Below are 21,415 nucleotides of genomic sequence, written 5' to 3' on the forward strand. Positions count from 1 at the left end.
GAAAAATAAAATAAAATATCAATTGAGAAAAAAAGAAAATGATGACTCTTAATGGTACCCCATTTCTTAGAATTCATGAAAAATTCCACTCTGAGAAAGCATAGAAGTGTTGGATTGAGAATCCAAGGACATGATTTGGAATCTCAGCTCTTCTACTTTTTACTTATGTGCCTTTGTCAAGTTGCTTATCCTCTCCGAATTTCAAATCTGCATGTATAAAATGAGAGGTTTGGACTAGATGGCTTCTAAAGTCCAATCTAAATCTATGACCTATAAACTAGACCATGTTACGGGTCCCAGATAATTCTTTCAGAATCCTTCTCCTGTGGATGCAGGCTCCTTTGTTAAAATGTAAAGCTGACCCATATACTTTCTAAACTATTTTTAAAAAATAAACTTAAAAAATCTGTGCAAGAAAAGGAGGAAAGGATGAGAGGAAATGATTGACACTTGAATTTAACTCTTTCAGACAATAAATATTTATTAACCCCCCTCAAAATATTTTATTATTCCCCAGTTACATATAAAGACAATTTTTAACATTCATTTAAAAAAAATTCACAACTAACTACATTCCCTGTCCTAGCTTGTTCTGTGACTTCCTTAGCCAAACCTACCAACCCACTGCTCTCTTGTGTGTATACATTCCCCTTACTAGAATCCAATTGTCTCAAGGTCAAGGATTGTCTCTGCAACCTCAGCCCATAATATTCAAACCAACTTCTCCACCTAATGAGGAGCTTAAAGTTCATTATAATAACATGCAATGTCTATAAGATTAATTTTTTTTTGCAAGGCAATAAGATTAAGTGACTTGCCCCAGGTCACACAGCTAAGTAATTATTAAGTATCTGAGGCAGAATTTGAACTCGAGTCCTCCTGACTCCAGGGCCAATGTACTATGCACTGTGCTATCTAGCTGCCCCCTTTTAATGTATATGAAGGCATGATCAGGGTGGCATGATCAGGTACAATATCAAGGGAATACATACACGGGGGGAGGGGTAAAAAGTGTTGTAACCTAAAGGAGACTGGACCAATACTGGCTCTGATGGGAGGAGTAGAACTGAACCAAGAGTATTTAAACTTGCTCTGCTTCTGTATCAAAGTGGAGGCTCTGAGTTTTCCGCCTACTTCTCATGAGAACCAAATAAATGATCCTTTGCTCATTTGGGTCTTAGATTCTGTTCATCTGAGGGATGACACACTCTATTAGTTATGCCACTAGGGGAGCAGTGAGCCATGGAAGCATGCTCAGGCTAACATCCTAACCCTACCAGAAAGTGTCTGTCCCCATCTCTCACAATAGTGAGTTTCTTAAAGGAGACAGTAGTTTCTAAGAAGGTAATAAAATTAAGCAAAAAGAGATGATTGAATTGTGAGTTGATCAAATATGACAGAAGTAACTCCTCAGAGAGCTAAGACAAACCTGGGAGACCTGTTATGGAAAACACCATCCACATCCAAATAAAAAAAAACCCAAAAAATCACAGAATCTGAATGAACAGTATATTCACTTTTTTAAAATTTCTCTTTATGTTTTTTCTTCCTATCCCATGGTTTTTTTCCTTTTCCCTTATTCCTAATTCCTTGTACACAAAATAACTGCTACATAAACATATTCAACACAAATGGACATGTACAATATTCACTAGACTGTTGACTGCTGAGAAGAGGGGTGGTGGAAGAAAATTGTGTAATATAAATATGCAAGTGGATGAATGTTGAAAAACTTTTATAGCATGTAATAATAAAATAAAGCATCAATCACAAAGAAAGATGGTTGACAGAGAATAACAAAAGCAATAGTCAATTTAAAAGGGTAAAAAGGAAGGAAACTCAAATCAACATAGATACAGCCACATGGAGCTGGGATCATATTGGTCCAGCTGCATGGGGCCAAAACATGTGGATCCAGTTTAAAGAAAGGAAGAGAAGAAGAAACCGAAGCATCTGGACAGGAGTCAAGTGGGAAAAAAGAGACCCTACCTGGACAGACCCTTGCTCAAATTCATTTCTGTGGTGGACAGAATAAGGGTGATGCTTGAGGAATGGCTTATAGTAACTGGCTTCAGGTATTCTCCAATGTGCATGCCACAAGGGCAGTCCCCAAGGAGTGGATAATGCCTGACCTAAGACAATACTCACTAAGCATGAGCAGTGTTACTAACCATGTTCTGGATATAAACAAAGTCAGCCTTACTGTTAAAGATCAAAGTGGCTTAGGAAATGGAGTTCACAAAGAGCCAACACAGAATGGAGGGCACCTCCCCACACACACCCAAAGTATAGAAAAGTTTCCAATAACACCAGGAAGTGTCTGTCCCCATTTCTCACAATAGTGAATTTCTTAAAGGAGATAGTAGTTTCTAAGAAGGTAATAAAGTTAAGCACAAAGAGATAATTGAATTGTGAGTTGATCAAATATGATGGAAGATTGCAAAAAAGATTTCAAACCTCCTCTGTGACCAGAGGTCCCCTGCTACAATGCAACATGTTGCTATAAGAGAGATCATCCTAAATCATGCCATTCCTTTTCTCAAAAATATTTTTTGACTTACTGTTGACTCCTGAATCAAGTTCAAATCCTTCAGTTAAGCATTCAAGAGTTTGTCCTGTCTTTCCTATTTTTGACTCTCGCTACTCCCCTAATTATAGCTATGGTTAAACTAATTAGCTAATTCATCATTACCCAATACATCCCTCCATGCTTCTGCTCCTATCTATTCTTCCTTGAATTCTTTCACTCTCTTCCTCCAATCTAATCAAAACCTTTCTTTTGAGAAATGGAACCAAGATGACTGGGTAAAAGAAAGCACAACAAAGATCCCCTCAACTATGTCCCTGTACACCAGAATTCCTCTAAACATCTAGAAAATTGCCCTGGAATTAATCCTGATCAAGAAATATAAAGAAAAATATCTCAGTCCGTAATTTTGAAAGATGGAGAGGTATGCAAATTCTGGGGATGGGTTTTGGTCAGTCAGTCAATATTTATTAAGTAACTACTATGTGCCAAGCATTGGGCAATTTACTGGGAATGTGTTTGGCACCAACAAAAATAAAGACAATCCTTGTCTTCATGGAGTTTATAATCTAATGAGGGAAGATAATACACAAAAAGAAGTTGAAATGGAGCTGAGGAAAAAGAACTAGGAATGAGGGCATGATGAAGAGTTTCTTTTTTTTTTTACTTGATATTTTATTTTTCTAAATACATATTATGAAAGCTTTTCAACATTAATCCATATGCCTATGTATATTTTTAAGTTACAGCATTACCTTCTACTCTCCACCTCCCCTCAGTCAAGTTAATAATTTACATACATATTTCTGTTAAACTTGTTTACAGATTAGTCATTTTTGGTATGAGGAATTAGGATTAAGGGAAAGGAGTACATAATAGAAATTCTTTAAAAAGTGAATGTTGTGTTCCTCAGATTCTGAAGGGTTTTTGTTTTGTTTTGTTTTGTTTTTCTTCCTCTGGATGAAGATAGCATTTTCCATAGCCAATTTCCTAGCTCTCTAAGCTGCTGAGAGAAGCTGCAACCATCAAAATTGTACAGCTCACACTGTTGTTGTTAATGTGTACAACGTTCTCTTGGTTCTGTTATACTCATTCAGCATCATATCCTGTAATTCATTTCGTGCTTCTCTAGAGTCCATCCCTTTATGGTTTCTTATAGAACAATAGTGTTCTATAATATTCATATACCACAGCTTGTTCAACCATTCTCCAATTGATGACCATCCCCTCAATTTCCAATTCTTTGCAACTACATAAAGAGCTGCTATGAATATTTTGGAACATGTGGGACTTTTCCCATTTTTTTAATGATTTCTTCTGAATATAGGCCTAGAATTAGAATTGCTGGATCAAAGGGTATGATCAATTTTTATGCTCTTTGGGCATAGTTCTATATTGTTCTCCAGAAGAGTTGGATCATGGGGCGGCTAGGTGGTGTAGTAGATAAAGCACTAGCCCTGGAGTCAGGAGTACCTGGGTTCAAATCCGGTCTCAGACACTTAATAATTACCTAGCTGTGTGGCCTTGGGCAAGCCACTTAACCCCGTTTGCCTTCAGTTCACAACTCCATCAGCAATGCATTGTTCCAATCCTCCCACAACCTCTCCAAAATTGATTATTTTCTTTTTGTCATCTTAGCCAATCTGATAGGTGTGAGGAGATACTTCATAGTTGTTTTAATTTGCATTTATCTAATCAATAATGATTTGGAGCAGTTTCAAAGAAGTCCAAAAGTAGTTTAACTACTGCATAATAATTAGGAGAATGGGCTGTGAACCAAGCCAAGAAAAAGTTTCAGAACCAGCACAGAACCTCATCTTGTATAGGGTACAGGACCAAGCATCTACTAAAAATTTTGATGCTCACTACTCAGCTCTAGGTCATAGCTCTAGGACAGGCTGAGGAGGAGGCTTATGCCTAGACTTAGTGATCCAAATTGAGAAGCCATGTGGATAATAGTTTGGGTACTGAGCAAGCAACAACTATGTGACTCAGGTCCTAAGAGGAGAGTGGAAGCTCTACTGCAACAGCAAAACCAGTCTGAAGCCTACAGAAAAATAACTGATGTGATGTCTGTCCTTCATTCACAAAGAAGACTATGACATCAGGGAGGTGATGCTTATGTACTTATGTACATGAAGTGGATTTGAGTGTGGGGGGGGATTGTGCTGTCATTAAACTCACTTTTTCCTCCAGAGCCATCTGGATCCAGTGCCTAGATATGAATCAGGATGACTGGAGACATGCCTGAATGCAAGGCAATCAAGGTTAAGGTGCCCATGATAACACAGATAGTAGGTGTAAGTATCTGAGGCTGGATTTGAACTCTTTCCACCTGATTCCAAGGTCAATGCCATTGTGCCTAGGGCACAATGCCTATATGCCCTAGGTCAGATATAAAACCATTTTGATTCAACAAGAATTTGACAGCTGACTGATCATGGTTGAGTCCAGTAGTAGTCTACTAGAATTCAAATTGGGCAAACTGATAGGCATATTGCTCAGATTCAAAGCCCAATCAGGGACTTGTAGAGTTTAGACTGAGGGACAGCAATCAGATTTTTATCTGGATCAGACTACTTTGGGAACATTTGAAAGTTTGTAAATCCCCAGCTTGGAATGTCCTTAAGAGCCTAGAATGACAATACAATAGTCTCAGAAAGAATAGCAGGATTTGGACATTTCCTTCAGAAATGCACAGTCTAACATTAATCTGAAGTCAAAAGGTAGGCTGGAAGAATGAGCACACACAAAAAAAGAATCCCATTATACAATGCATTATGATGACAGGGACACTCAAGACACAAATGTAGAAGAAGAGAATAGATTAGACAAGAGAAAATTTTAAAGGTAAATATGAGCAGAAGGGACTAACTAAGGATAAATTTTATATTCTAATCTGGGGAGATGGTACCTGTGTCCTTTCTGAACACTATTATCATCTGGGATCATAAAGAGAGTCTAATTAGACAAGGGGCCTAGGAGTTATGCTTAATAATCTTAAAAGAACAGTAGAAAGGAAAGCAAAGAGCAATATACTATGTAGGGGCAGGGAAAGGAAAAGTAATGTCAGGGAAAAGTATCTTATTGTGGGAATGGGTGACACATCTGAATTGGTCAAAGAGGTAGAAGAATATATACACACACAATTACATAAACATTGTGCATGTGAATGGATATAGAAATACATTTCATTAAATAGATAAATAAGAGGGAAAGAGAATAATGGACAATATAGGGAATAAGAGGGATCAGTTCTAAGCAAAACAAATTCTAACTGATGATATACAAACATATTGATAGCAGCTGAATTTGTTGTGGCAAAGAACAGTAGACTGAGAAGGTTTTCTCAATTTCTCAATTGAGAAATGGCTGAATTAGGGTATATAAATGCAAAACAATGTTATATATATATATATATACATAAATGGTTTTAGAGAAACTTGAAAGATTTATATGAACTGATGAAGAATGAAATGAGTAGAACTAGGAGAACACAATGGCAACAATATTGAAAAAATAAAGTTTTGTAAGATTTGGAATTCTCATTAGCATCATAACTGAGTCAGTTATTCACCACTAATGATAAAATATATTGCCCATCCCTGACCCTTATAACCCTGTGATCCTGGAAAAATCACTTAGTTTTTTTCTTACTAAGATTTCATTTTCTTTATATCACTCTTCTTGCCCCACCCCTAGCATTATATCTTGTATAAGTATAAGTAACTCCATATATCTCTGTCTTCAATGAATTAATAATGATTATATTCCAATATCCTGATTCTCTTGCTTTTTTCCTATCAAATTATGTATTATAAATAATGTTTTCTATAATATATAATTACAGCTGAAGTGATAGTTCAGATTAAGTTATGGCAAAATGTCAGAATGATTAGGGGTCTAATTCACATCTCTTTAATTTTCAGCTGGACTACACAGTGATTTTTTCTTCTTAAGGCTCTGTTCTCCATGAGAACACAAAATCTTCTCCCTCCTCTTGTCTTACCAGTTTCTGAGATCACAAGGGTCATATTTGGCAATTTCTTGTAAGGCTTGTAGAGAGACTTTCATTCAATGATTGATTCTGTTTCCAATCTCTGAGATTAGTTCTACTTCGTTTGTAATACTGTTCTTTTTCCTGAGTCTGCCTCTCATTATAGACCCATAACCCTGATGCTAAGGAGAATTGTACCAAAATTCTACTGTAAAGACTAGTGATAAAGAAAAATTATACTGAGCCAAGTCTATTTTTACCCCTACCTCCTGAAGAGTAAAGCCTCTTTTTCTTCTTCTAAAATATATCTGTATTGGATATATAAGGTGGAATTCAGGCAGAGTTTATATATAGGACTAATAAGACCATCTCTATGACTCTAGAGGCCAATTTAGGAGGAATTTTTTTGCACAATATGTGTCATTAATTCATTCAACAAACTATGTGTAGAGGTGTTATAATGACATAGTTATGCCTTTAAATATAAAATGGTCTTACTCTGAACTTGTCTGTGGTCATTTTCCAACTTATCACTTGTTTCATAGCATCATAGACAAGTACAACTGAAAGGAACCTTAGAAATGACCTGGCCCACCAAAGCCTTTATTTTATAGAGGAAAAAAAATAAATGTCCTTTGGTAAATTGGTCAATTGGAGATCAGAAGGAATATTCCCATAGGAAAAATACTATTATCCATAATTAAGTTCTCAGGCTAGGCCAGAAGAACTAATTGAACTTATGATGTATTAAATGATGAGAATATGTGGAGGATTAACCTGGCAAAGTCTTTCTGAAGTCCTCATTTTCCTTTTTATTTTTATTTTTTTTAGATTTTTCAAGGCAATGACGTTAAATGGCTTGCCCAAGGCCACACGGCTAGGTAATTATTAAGTGTCTGAGGTCAGATTTGAACCCAGTACTCCTGACTCCAAGGCCAGTGCTCTATTCACTGTGCCACCTAGCCACCCCTCATTTTCCTTTTTAAAATCTCCTTTGTTGTTATTGTTGTTTGCTGCTATGGCTGCTGCCCAGTTGTTTAGTTGTGTCTAGCTCTTCCTTACCCCACAGCCATAGTACACCAGAACTTTCTATCTTCCACTATCTCTAGCAGTCTGTTCAAGTTAATATTCATTGTTGCCATAACATTATCTAACCATTTCATCCTCTGTCATCTCTTTTTTCCTTTTGCCTTCAATCTTTCCCAATATCATGGTCTATTCCAATAAGTCCCATCTTCTTATTATGTGGCCAAAGTATTTAAGCTTCAGCTTCAGTATTTTACTTTCCAGTAAATAGGCTGAATTAATTCCTTTATGTATTGACTGATTTGCTCTCCAAAAAACTTTCAAAAGTTTTCAATTTGAAAACATTGATTCTGTGGCACTCAGCCTTCCTTGTAGGCCAACTCTCAGTCATAAATTGCTACTGGAAAAACTCTTACTTTGATTGTATTATACAGACCTTTTTGGCAGGATGATTTCTCTTTTTTATAGTATGTTGTCCAGATTTGCCATGGCTTTGCTTCCAAAGAGCAATTTTTGAAGATGCAGACTTACCTAATTCTAGGTACTTTCCTTGGACCGTTATTGCTTCCATCTCCTATCTCCATGTTTTTTCACTTGCTGTTTTCTATCCCTGGCATGCTCTTCCTCCTCAATCCTGATTATTGGAACTCCAAGTATCTTTCATGGTTCAGTTCAAATTTCACTTCCTTCAGAAAGTCTTTCCTGATTCTTCCATCTCTTAGTCCCTTGCCCTAAATCACTGTTTTTTTATTTTACATTTGTGCTATACATCTATATCAGGGTCCCAAAAGTGCTAGGACAGTTTAAAAATTTTAAAACTACTAAAGTTTAAACTTCAGTAAGACTTTTGGAATACCCTGTATTTATACACATCCCATACATTTGCCCATGTGCACACAGATACCAAACACCCACATATACAGTCCTTATTTCTATCTATGCTACATACTTATCTGTGAAATGTGTATTCCTTGATGCATATTCCTTGAGGGTAGGGACTCATTCTCACTTTTCATATCACTTTTTATTTATCTCCACATAAACCAGAAGTTTGTATAATGTTTAGCAGAACTTTTTCTCATCTTTGTAATAGCTTTATTAACCTAAAATTAGTTCTATTTTTATTTTACATCCTTGGTTCTTTGCTTGTGCTTGCCTCAGACTGAAGATAGATACTGACAGTATGAGAAGGGAATAGGGAAGCCTTTGAAAATAATCAGTTAAAGCAGACTAGATGCAAAATATACTTCATATATATATATATAACATATCTATTATATATGCAATATGTACATATATAATATACCTATTGTATATGCAGAATATGAAAGGTACAGAAAATACCAATCCTTGTTGTGAGATCATAAAGATAGAACTGGAAAGAACCTTAGAGGTCAGTCTAACCCCCTCTGAGTTTTATAGATAAAGAAAGTGAAGCAAGCATACATACATACATATATATATGTATGTATGTATATACCTTGAAAATATGAAATCCTACAAATCAGGACTTAATTTATTGTTTTATTGATTGTATAGCCTCTGGAACTTTATGGAGAAATGTAAAGCAAATTGGATTTATAAATGTGTCATGCATCCTTTATCCATTTCTCTCTCCCTTCTTCCTTTTCTCTCTCTTTTCTTTCTTTCATTCTTTTTCTCTCTCTTCCTTTCTTCCTTTCTTTTTTTCTTCCTTCCTCCCCCTCTCTCTCTCTCATTCTCACTTTTCCTTCTTTTCTTTCTCTATTCTTTTATTTGTTGTTGTTGTTAATTGAAAACCAGTTATTAAACATTGCCAGTACACTCTTGGACAGTAGTAAATGGAGTTAGCATTCAATCATCAAGAAGTTCTTGAACCATAGTCAAAGGCTATAGAAATGTGAGAATACAGCAGCGGAACAGTGGTGGTAAAGGAAATCATGGAGTTGCTGGATAGTCAGGGGATTATTAACAAGACCTTATTTCTTAGTCTAAGAAGAAACATGGGGGCGGCTAGATGGTATAATGGATAAAATACTGGCCCTGGAGTCAGGAGTACCTGGGCTCAAATCTGGTCTCAGACACTTAATAATTACCTAGCTGTGTGGCCTTGGGCAACCCCATTTGCCTTGCCAAAAAAAAAAAAATCTAAAAAAAAAAAGTAAAATGAGTCAAATTATAATGTTTTAGGGAAAACCCTATGTGAAACCAAGAACCCAAAAGAGTTTTTTGGTTTGTTTTTACTTTTTTGCTGAAAATCTTCCAAGAACCTAACCTCTGTAAACCCAAGATGTGATTTCTTGTGGTATGGGGACATGGATGGTATTTGGAAGATTGTTTTTCAAGGATATTTGTGTGTGTGTGTGTGTGTGTGTTTTCTGAGATCTATGGAGCAAACACAGAATCAGAATCAGAAAAGACCCTCTAAAATTATCCCATTTGAACAGTCTTTGGGAATACTCATCCACAAGTTTTTTATTTATATTTTCTGTTTGGAGGGCCTAAGTTTTTCTGTGCTACCAATGGTAATGTATAGACAGTCTCTGACAACCATATGGTAGATATGACCATATCGGGATAATTATGGGTTATCTGAGCATTAACCCTGTCCAGGTATGGGAGACTTAGGCCCTCAACAAGAACTTTTGATGCATGCCTATGAATTATCACAAGGACACCACTGAGAAATCTTTACAAGCACCTTTGATTCCTATGTGAGATTCACAGTACTGGTTGTGGAGGTGACATACATTATGACTAAAACCTTATTATTAGGTATGCTTTAGGAAATTTCACAGGAAATGGGTAAAAACTTTCATATTAAAATATTTTAATTGGTTTAAGGACATGATTATAGTTTTTTTACAAGTATGACAAACTCTTAACAACTGTATAAAAGATTCCTCTAAATCACTAATAATCAGAGAAATAAATCAAAACAACTCTAATATTTCACAAACAAAAGATAGAATTAGTCAATGTTGGGGGAACTGTAGAAAGAAAGGTGGAGCTGTGAATTGGGCCAGTTGTTCTGGGAAGCAATTTTTATAGGTATGTTAAAATAACTAATATATGCATACCTTTTGACCCAAAATTCCTTCTGCTAGAAAGTCCCATATACATCAAAATATTTACAGCAGTACTTTTTATAATACAGAGTGGGAAATAAAGTAGAATTCCATCAGCTAAGGAATGATTCAAAGAATTATGGTCCATGAACAATACAAAATAGTTCTGTACCATAAAAATCAATGAAAATGAAGACTGGAATACTGTTGTATTTGATTAGTATGGAAGTTACTTGATTCTTTTTTTTTATAAGACTGCTCTCTGCATGGAATTGAAGGAGGACCTATACTGAGAAATGTAAGTGATACAAAAAACAAATGAAACCAATGAGAATTTTTAAAAGAAGAAAAAAATCATCTCTGTAGCCTAATATTCTAGACTTAATCCATTTATTAATTATAGCATGTTGATTCTCAACTTGCATGTAGGGCTTCTGAATCTACCTTTCTTTAGTGTGGCTTCATAGGCCATTAGTCATTTAAGTCAACATATATTAGCTTCCTATTGCACAAAATCCTAACCTGCAATAATGACAATGCCTCACATTTATATAATACTTTACTATTTTATAAAGTGCCTTTGCATATCTTCTTTCATTTGATTTTCAGAAGCCTTTAAGGTGGGTGGGGACGTATTATTCACCTTTTGAAAATGAGGAAATTGATACTCCACCATTGCATGACTTTCTTAGTGTCTTCAAAGTTTGTAAGCAACAGAGTTGAGATTTGAACTCAAATGTCCTAATTCCCATAAGTTCCCTCTTCATGAACTCAATGCTTTTGAAGACATCTCGCCTCAAACTGGATGCTGAGACTTTTTTATCAGAGACATAAAACTCCCAAAGTCTAAATGAAGGTAAATGATATTTTGAGTGTCATTAAGTTTAACATAACATGGGTTTCCAATTGGGAATAGGTTTAAATTACTGGATTAATAGCTGTGTCTTTATTAACACTTTCAATGTCTGCTTAGGGCAGATAAAGAGAATAAGGGTAGTCTATCTTCTCTCCCTAAGGATAGAGTGATGTGTGGGATGTTGAATGTGTAAGTCTAAAGAAGACTCACTTCCTCACTGTGGGAAATAAAGAGATGTATGATAAAGTTGTACAATTCAACAGTCCTGTGTGGGAGAATGGGGATGAGGAGAGGGTGGAAAGGAGGTGGGGAAGGTTACTATGTACAAAACAGAGTGCTGAAAAATCAGTCACTCACTAGTATGTAGACTGTTTCCAATGATGATGGGAGTTAAACTAAAGAAAAGCAAGTCCTGTCTTGTTCATTCCATTCACTTGGCAGGCCCAAAAATGAGGGAATGTCTACTTTGAAGTCTAGGACAAAGACAAACCCACCCTTCCTCCTACAACCATGTTAAAAGATTTAGAATTTGCTTTATGTTCTGCCTTTATGATCTCTGATGAAATCCTTGCTCCTCTTCTTTTCAACGATGAGTCCAAAGCAGTCTGAAGAATATTCCTTCAGATTAAAAGTTGTATTCTTCAACTAGTTGCTCTTTGGGTATGCAAAGTGAACTGTGGAGAAGAAATGCTTGAAACGTTGAAGAGGACAAGGTTTTCACTGTCCCAAAGACAGTTAAATAATGAGCTCAAAATAGGATGTTGTTATTGAGCCTTTTTTTTCATTTGGGGTTTTCTTGGCAAAGATTTCAAGGAGTGATTTACCATTTTCTTCTCCAGTTCATTTTATAGATGAAGACCTGAGGTAAACAGTGCTAAGGGACTTTCTAGTCATATTTGAACCCACAAAGAGGCATCTTCCTCACTCAAGACCCAGTGGTCTCTCCACTGCACCATCTAGTTGCTCCCATACAGGAATAGAGTGGACTTTATAAACATGCACAGAACAATTCATCAGGGTGTGTAACCAAGGAATTTTTTTAAAATCTTTTTTTAAGAGAGCTAGTGTGATATAATCAGTCAATAAGCAATTATTATGTTCCTACAATGTGCCAGTCATTTTACAAAAAGAGGAAAAAGACACAATCCCTGCCTCAAGGAACTTACAGTTCAATAAGGGAAACAACATACAAACAAATATATATAAAACAATCAATATAAAGGACAGATAGAAGATAATTAACAGATGGAAAGCACTAGAATTAAGAGGTATTAGGGAAAGTTTCCTGTAGATGGGGGGGTGAGGGAGAGAGATTTAGTTGGATTTACAGAAAATCAGAGAGGTCAGTAGTCATAGCAGAGGAGGGAGAATATTCCAGGCAAGGAGGACAACCAGAGAAAATACCCCATGCAGAGAGATGGAAATTCTTATTCATAGAACAGCCAGGAAGCCAATGGGATCAAAGAGTTTGTGGAGGGAAGCTATAAGAGTATTAGAAAAAGTAGTAGGGGAAAAAATTAGGAAGGACTTTGAATGCCTAGAGAATGGATAGAAAGCTGACCTTCAATCCAGGAAGACTTGGATTCAAGTTTTGTTTCTGACACATAGTAGTCATGAGCCAATCACTTAATCCCTCAGGGTTCTACACAGTTCTCTAAAGGTATCACAGAGAAGGTTCTGACTTATATTAGTAAATGGGAGATTTGTTTGTTTTTTTAATGTAGGAATTGGTAAAGCAATTCTCTTTAGAAATTAAATCACATGTTTAATCCCTATTCCTATTTTAGGTGGACATTTATTATATAATCATAAATGATCAAACTAAAGAAACTAAAACTAAACTAAATCTTTTCATAGTTTTTTTGATACTTTTTATTTTTAACATTGCCTACATTTTCTCTTCTATCACTTTCCCTCTTTTCCCCTTTCAGAGATCCATCCTATATAATAAAGAATAAATGGAGATAATTAGACCTTCACTACCTACCTCTCAGGGTTGTTGGGAAGGTCAAATGAGACAGTGTATTAAAGTACTTTGAGAATTTTAAAGTGCTATAAAAATGTCAGCTATTATTATTATTACTCAGGGACTCACTCAGACTCTGGGGCTAGACAGGGCTACTGGCAAGGCTTCCAAGTTTAAGAATACTTGACTTACAAACATCCCCATATGTGAATGGCAGGCCTATGTAAATCCAAGGATGGGATGCAGAGTCTTAGAGAGTTAGAAGTGTACTGCAAGTTACTAGATTCCTTTTTCAGAATGAGCACTGGATAACACAATGGTGGGGTAGAACAGCAGGGACTGGATAGGAAGTATGCATTCCTAAGACCTGAAAAAAGCTTTTTAAAATAGTCAGGGTGGCCATTTCTGTGGATGTGAGAACTTATGCTCAAAAGAGAGTGGTTTCTTTATTTGGGATAAAGTTCTCTGGATCACCTACATCTCAAGTATTAGGTTCTAGCTAGGGTCTGGCCAATAAGGATTCCAAGATCTAGAAGTCCCATTTAGTTTCTGGAAGTTATTAATGGGGTTTCCAGTTTTTAAGAATCTAATTCCCTCCATCTCCTGCCAGTGTCTGCTCAGATATTTGAATCTTCAAAGTCTTAGTTTCCTGGTACCCTCAAACATTCCAGTCCTTTTCAAAAATGACTTTTTTGAATCACTTCAGAATGTGGTAGAGAAAATATTTGATTAACACCATGATCTTATTTGACCATGCATTAAAGTATCTACATTCTCATAGAAATAATGTTTTAAATGAAAGTTAAGTTCTTGAACTAATCCAAAAAATGGTTACACAATTCACAACATAGATGAAATACTGTATACTGGCAGCAATAATGCTTTCTATTGGTCTGTGCCATAAATATATAATATTTTAGTTATATTAACTGACCTTCCAACTGAGTTGGAAGACTTGAGTTCAATCCTTATTGTTACATTGGACAAGGTTTTGATTTCTTCAAGTTAAGTTTCCTTAATTATAAAAATGGAGATAAAGAATACCTACCTAAGAGGGTTGTTGTGAAGAAACTGCCTTGTTAACCACAAAATTTTATATTTGTAGAATCATTATAATGTAGAGGTCATAATCAGTTGGTAAAGCCTTCCTGAACTGGTCTTATATTTTTTTAACAAGTTGTAACTTCCAGAAGTTAGTTCTTCCATAAGGGATTACTCTGAGCATGCAACATTTCTCTCCTTTAGTACCACATGAAAGGGTTGGCTAGGTGGCTCAATGGATAGAGTACCCACGCTGGAGTCAGGAGTACCTGAGTTCAAATCCTTTCTCAAACACTTAATAATTACCTAGCTGTGTGGCCTTGGGCAAGCCATTTAACCCCATATGCTTGCAAAAACCTAAAAAAAAATACCACATGAAGGAAATTGTTTATATGCCTGGCCTCTACCATTGAACTGTGTCTTGGCCTTTAAAAAGAGGCACAAAGAGGGAGACAACCATGTGCTAGGGAAGAATCAGATTAGACAGGAATTATTTACTCAGAGATTCTGATTTGGTTCTCTGAAAGGGAACTAGTTCATCTGTTAAGCTCTTCAGGGAATCCTGTTGGGAATTGACAGCAAATGAAGAAAACAGTAGACCAAACTATAAGTTTCAGGTATATGAAGCACTAGGGGAAAACTCATAGACCAGGCTTTTGGATAAAGGAGGGATCACTGGACAGTTGAATCAATCAATCAGCAACCAGAACTGAGGAGCAGTGAGGACCAGAGCCACAATGTATATGAGGAAACCCAGACCTTGCTCTTCACTAGTACTTTGAGTAAATGAACTGTGTAGGTTTGTGGGAAAAGGGTGATAACAACTCTAATAATACCTGGCATTTACATAGAGCTTTAAGATTTCAAAAGAAGTTTTACAAATATTATCCACTTTTATCCTCACAACAATCCTAAGAGGTAGGTGTAACTGTTAGCACAATTTTACAGATGAGGAAAATGAGGCTGACCCAGGGTCACACAACTGGTAAGTGATGAAGTATAATTTGATTTCAGGTCCAGCATGCTATCCCTTGAACCATCTATTTGCCTTTAGGGCAAATTCCTTGGTAACCCTGAGCATTCCTTGCAAGGAGTAAGGGGACTTTGGGGTGACATTTTATGTTTAAAGGATAGTATAGATCCCCAAGGAGGAGTTATGCTCAATGGAGCAGTTTCTCAACCCTCTACCAATTCTGAATTCTTAGTGGGAAGGATGCATAAGACCCTGGGAGAGGTGAGATTATCGCCTCACAATATATTGAGATATGTATTGACTCCATTTAGAAAGTCTTATCTTAGTTAAGATTTAATACATAGGCAGCAAACATTTCATTGACAATCTTTACACTTATGCTCATCATAAATACTGCAAGGCAGGATAATCCAATGTTCAAGAGTGTCTCTTGTTTTCTTTGGGCACATGATGAAACCAACCCTGCCAAATCTTTTGTCTGCCCTTCTAAAAGAAACTGTCCTTTCATTTAGCTTCAACTTCTTTATGTCTTTCAGTTTTAATTATAGTGAGAATGTTCATACAGATCTAATTTCATTCTTATAGTCAGCTATCAACTTCTTGGTTATAGGACAAATATTTCACATTTAAAAGTATCTGGCTACATCAATTTTTGAAAACTAAGAACCAAATGATTCTTACTACTATCTATTTCCATTTTTGTCACTCTGTTACTATCATTGTGGAAAGAAAGAGACCATTTCATATCATGGCCAAAAAAATGTCTTAGTAGCCTACCTTCTAACCACTGTTCTTTGCTGGATGGTCAGCAGATAGCAGACAATATGTTGCCAAACCCTTTTCAACTTAGCAGACTCTGCCCAGACTTTAACTTTTTCAAAGTAGACTCTGATTACTCCTCATCTCTATAGAACATGAGGCATCAAAATATAACTTTTGTGAAGATGACAACAAAGATAGCTATAATCAGTTGCAAATCAAATTCTATAAGAAGTCTGAGGAGAAAATTCACTACTGGTTGCAAATTAGGAAAGGCTTCGCAGAAATGGTGACACTTGCTGTAGAATTTAAAGGTCATATATATGTGGGGGCAAGTTGGCTGTAAAGTATACATTAGAGAGACCATATGGAATTCTGTTAGGAATTGGTTACCTTTTAGAAGTGTTATGCCAAATCTCTGGGAAATAGGAAGATGAACAAAATGGCTTTCACTTATAAGTCATCACATCACATGTGTATCTACTATATGAAAAATACCATACAAGGCAATAGAGAAAAATGAAACAGTTCCTGTCCCCAAGAAACTTACAGTATACCTCCACCATAGAAACTGCAATAGTTTGATCCAATAAGACCTTAGTTTCAATTCAGTTAGATTCATTCAACATTTATTAAGGACCCACCATGTGCTAAGTTCTAAATCTTGACTGATGGTTACTAAACATTTCACATCTTCAAATCTTAGTTACATTGGACAAGGCTTTGATTTCTTCAAGTTAAGTTTCCTTAATTATAAAAATGGAGACAAAGAATACCTACCTAAAAGGGTTGTTGTGAAGAAACTGCCTTGCTAAATAGGGATGACGATAACTATACTACCCTCCTCAGAAAAGATGACTGAGTACTAGGTTAAAAAGGATATGGATTAGATCTGTGTTTTCAGTGGTAGAGGAAATTTCTAGATAAGGAAACTGTCCAATGCAGGTCATCATCTTCTCAAGAATTTATAGTCTTAGAAATTAGAATTGCTAGAACATCAAGATGTTATGAAATCTGTCAAGGGATCGATCACATAGGAAATATTTATCAAAGGCAGGATTTGAACCCAGGTTTTCTTGGCTCTAAAAACCAGTTCTCTCTCCACTACACAGTGCTGCCCCCTGCTTTAGTTATTATTTTAAGGTTATTATATTATATATATATATATATATATATTGCAATCATTTTACAGTCTCTGCAATTGTTTTATAGGAAGAAAATGGTATTTGTTGTCCTTTTTGGAAAAATTAATTTATAGTCCCTGTAAAAGTTAATTTGATGAATATATATATATACATATATATGTATGTATATATATATATATATATATGAAATTCAGGGTGGCTGGGTAGTGCAGTGAATAGGGTGCTGGAGTCAGGAAAACCTGAATTCAAATCCAGCCTCAAGCTACTTATTAGCCAGTGTGATTCTGAGCAAGTCACTTAATCCTGTTTGCCTCAGTTTCCTTATCTATAAAATGAGTATCCTTATCTATGAGTATCTTAACCAAGGAAATCCCAAATGGAGTTGTGAAGAATGAAAAAACAACAAATACTAAACTAAATTTTATACAGCATGACCTCTTGAATAGCCTTTTCCAGCCATCTCCCTACTGTGTGGGTCCAAAAATGACTTTGCGTCTACTAGGTCACAGTGGTGCATGGATGGGTTGATAAAGTACACTGAGTAAGTACACTTGCTGCTCTGCAAATCCCAACCCAAATCCAGACCTGTGCATCTGTAGCCCACTCAGATGTAAGGCTATACTTAAACAACATTCCCTCTTCTTTAAGGTTATAAATAGAGCAGCTGAGAAAAGACAGGAGTGGTGGGAGCATTGGATCTGAGGCCAGCAAAGACCAGGATTCAAGTCTCACAGCTGAAATTTATAACCCCATGACACTATGCAGACTCATTAAGCCTCAGTTCATTCACCTATAAAAGAAGTATAATAATGCCTATTCTGCAAGATTATTATGAGAACAAAATGAGGTATTCTATGCCTAGTACTTTGCAAGTCATAAAATTCTGAATAAATGGCAGCTGATGTGATTACAGAAGGCAAGATTAGCTCTGTAAATGACCAAAGTACCCCCAAATTAGTTGATCCTGGAAATGGTCCATAGAATATAATGTTTTGATTACTGTCAAAATAAAAGTATCCAAGGAAAAGCAGTACCCTAAGTCTTAGCAGTTACTGACTCCTTAATATCCACTTAATTTCAATCTGGGAGAAGACAATACCACAGAGATGGGGAGAAGGTGGATGGGAGTGGGGGGAAAATGCTCATCTTAGCTCCATTTTTCCATTGGAAATCATAAACAGAAGTTTTTCAACAATCCCAGAGCAAACAAATGATCACTTTACTGCTTTCAAGTTCTAGAGTATCTATCTAAACCATGTTAAATGCTTTAGGATGAAGTGGGGTTTGTTTGACAAATTGATTAACATTATGAATCTTATCATTTTATTGGTACTTTGTATTTGTGCTTCCCAGTTCCTTTTGTACAAAATGATTCCTGCTGCAAGTTGACAGCTTGGACTTGGGAGATGTTTCTTAAGTCTCCATATCCTAAATGTACCCTACTTATCAGGGAAAGGTTTTAATGGGTACAGTCCTATCGCTGCTGAAAGTTGAAGCAGGGACTCAAGACATCATTGTTCCCCAATCTCCAATGATGATATCTATGTCAATGCTCCCAAGGATAATAGTAAGATTATGGCTTTAGAGATGGAACATATCTTAGAGTCATTGAGACTATCATTTTATAGATGAGGAAACTGAGTCACAGAGAGATTAAGTGATTGCCCCAGGGTTACACAGTCAGAAATTCTATTCTAGGTCTTCCTGACTGCAAATCACTTTGAGTTTCACAGTAGTTAAAGTCCATCTTTTTTTGCTATAGCATGATCTAAGATAGAAAACAACTGGTATATTTTTTAGAGATCTTGACCACAGTTCTTTCTTTTCTTTGGACAGACTTCAAGAGATAGTGGAAGATATAAGGGTCTGATGTGCCATGAGGTCATGAAGAGTCAGACACAGCTGAACAACTGAACAACTTCCTTTTCTCCAGGTTCAGTGTCATCACCCTCCCTATCATGCCAACAATGCTTTTGTTTTTCTCTTTTCTCAGTACTTTTCACTCATTCTTTTCCTCCACCATTTTGTGAATTAACATGATGGTTAAATCATGATTCAATTTTGATGCTATACCCTGTAGTCCTTCCAGTAATAGATAAGCAGTAACACATTGCATAATTTAGTACTTTGCCAAGGGCTGAATCTATTGGAAGATTTCAAAGAATCAAAAAGTTTAACAGTTGGGAGGGATCTCAAAGGTTATATAGTCCAACCTTAAATGAACAGGAATATTCTTTACAAATTTCCTAATAAGTGGATGCCTCTGAAAATTGGGAGGTTTTCCCTTACATATATATATGTATAAGGTTATAACCCCTCGTGTGTGTGTGTGTGTGTGTGTGTGTGTGTGTGTGTGTGTGTGTGTAGTTCTGCTCTCAGGACATATCTAACTCTTTTTTCTACATGATAAGCTTTTTTTGGTTTTGGTTTTGGTTTTTTGTAAGGCAATGGAGGACTGGCCCAAGGTCATACAGCTAGGTAATTATTAAGTGTCTGAGGCTGAATTTGAGCTCAGGTACTCCTGACTCAGGGTGGATGTTACATCCACTGCACTACCTAGCTACCCCCATGATAGACTTTTAAAAACCTGAATACAACTATCATGCTTCTCCCTAAGTCTTTTCTTCTCTATACTAAACTTCCCCAGTTCAATCAAATAATCGTATAGTGCCTTTGTCTCTGTTTTCTCTTACTATTCTAATCATCTTCTTCTAGTCAAGATGCATTCCAATTTATCCTTCAGATTTGACACTCAGAACTCAATGAAACACTCTAAGTATAATTGGTCAGGGAAGTACTTAATGAGGTCATTATTTTGAACACCATCTCTTTACCAATGTATAACCTAAGACAAAACTAGCTTTTTGGGTACCACTTTCCACTGTTGATTCATATTGGACTTTCAAATTCATAGCTCCTCCACTATAACTCTCAAACATTTTTCCTCATGGATTCTTTATCCCTACATAATGTGATCTTAAAAGATTTGGTCCATCATTCTAATATGCCAGGATCTTTTTAGATCCTGATTTCTTCATGTAGAAGATTGGAAGAAGTCAATTCTGGACAAAATTATAGGATTGTGCTCTCCCAATTTCATTCTTGGTATTTATTTTCCACTAGAATAGAAAGAAATTATCAAAATGATCAAAGCAAATGTCTGAACCCATCAATGCTTTTCCCAATGAAATAAACTCTAGTAATCATCTCTTAGTCCTAGGACTAAATATAAACTATTTTCTGATTTTTAAAGCCTTTCATAACCCTAGTTGTTTGCTACCTTCCTGGTCCTCTTACTTGCCTCCATATACCAGCTTCCTTGCTCTTCTCAAACTAACACTCCATCTCCTGACTTTGGCATATATACATATACACACATAGATCTTTAGATATCTCTTGATACAAATAGGTATCTATAGATAGATCTATCATCTATATATAAACAATTACATATATATGTCTATATGTATTCTTATTATACACATACATACATATGTAAGATATATAGAGATGTATCTACATATATGTTTATATAGAGATATGGATATATATTAAAGTAAAAGTAATCTCAGAAGAAAGATATTAGCAGTGGAGAGAGGGGGAATTGGGAAAAGCCTCTTACATGAGATGTGAATCAAGCTGAGACTTAAAGGAAGCTAGGCAAGTCAAGAGACAAAGATAGGAGGGAGAGTATGGGAGATAGCCAAGGAAAAGCCCCAGAGCCAGAAGATGGAAAATAGTTAAGAAAATCAATATGTGGAGGGGAGAAAGAAGATTAGGAAGGGAGCAAAGAGCTAGGTTATGAAAGTTTTTAAAAGCCAGAAAAGACATTCTATTTATATATAAACATATACATTATTTTATACTATATAATTATTCTATTATATCATGTATTTCATATTTATAAGTAAAATTATATATGTACATCTTTATATATAAATTATTTTTGTTATTAAGTCATTTCAGTACAGTCTGACACTTCATAATCTCATCTGACATTTTCTTGGCAAAAAAACACCTGCCATTTCCTTCTCCAACTTACAGATGAGGAAACTGAGGCAAATAGTATGAAGTAATT

General features: G+C 35.9%; 1 long non-coding RNA gene across 2 annotated transcripts; it reads left to right on the top strand.

The window, feature by feature from the left end:
• Positions 1–4,752: 4,752 nt before the first annotated feature.
• LOC141493883 (uncharacterized) lies at positions 4,753–19,330 on the top strand. 2 transcript variants are annotated; one of them, XR_012470347.1, is made up of 3 exons: positions 4,755–4,827; positions 11,290–11,453; positions 19,174–19,330. It is a non-coding gene; the product is annotated as an uncharacterized LOC141493883 (long non-coding RNA). The 2 variants fall into 2 exon arrangements; XR_012470348.1 differs by lacking the exon at positions 11,290–11,453 and having other exon boundaries at positions 4,753–4,827.
• The last annotated feature ends 2,085 nt before the right edge of the window (positions 19,331–21,415 follow it).

This window comes from Macrotis lagotis, chromosome 7 (assembly GCF_037893015.1).
Source record: "Macrotis lagotis isolate mMagLag1 chromosome 7, bilby.v1.9.chrom.fasta, whole genome shotgun sequence".
NCBI lineage: Eukaryota > Metazoa > Chordata > Mammalia > Peramelemorphia > Peramelidae > Macrotis > Macrotis lagotis.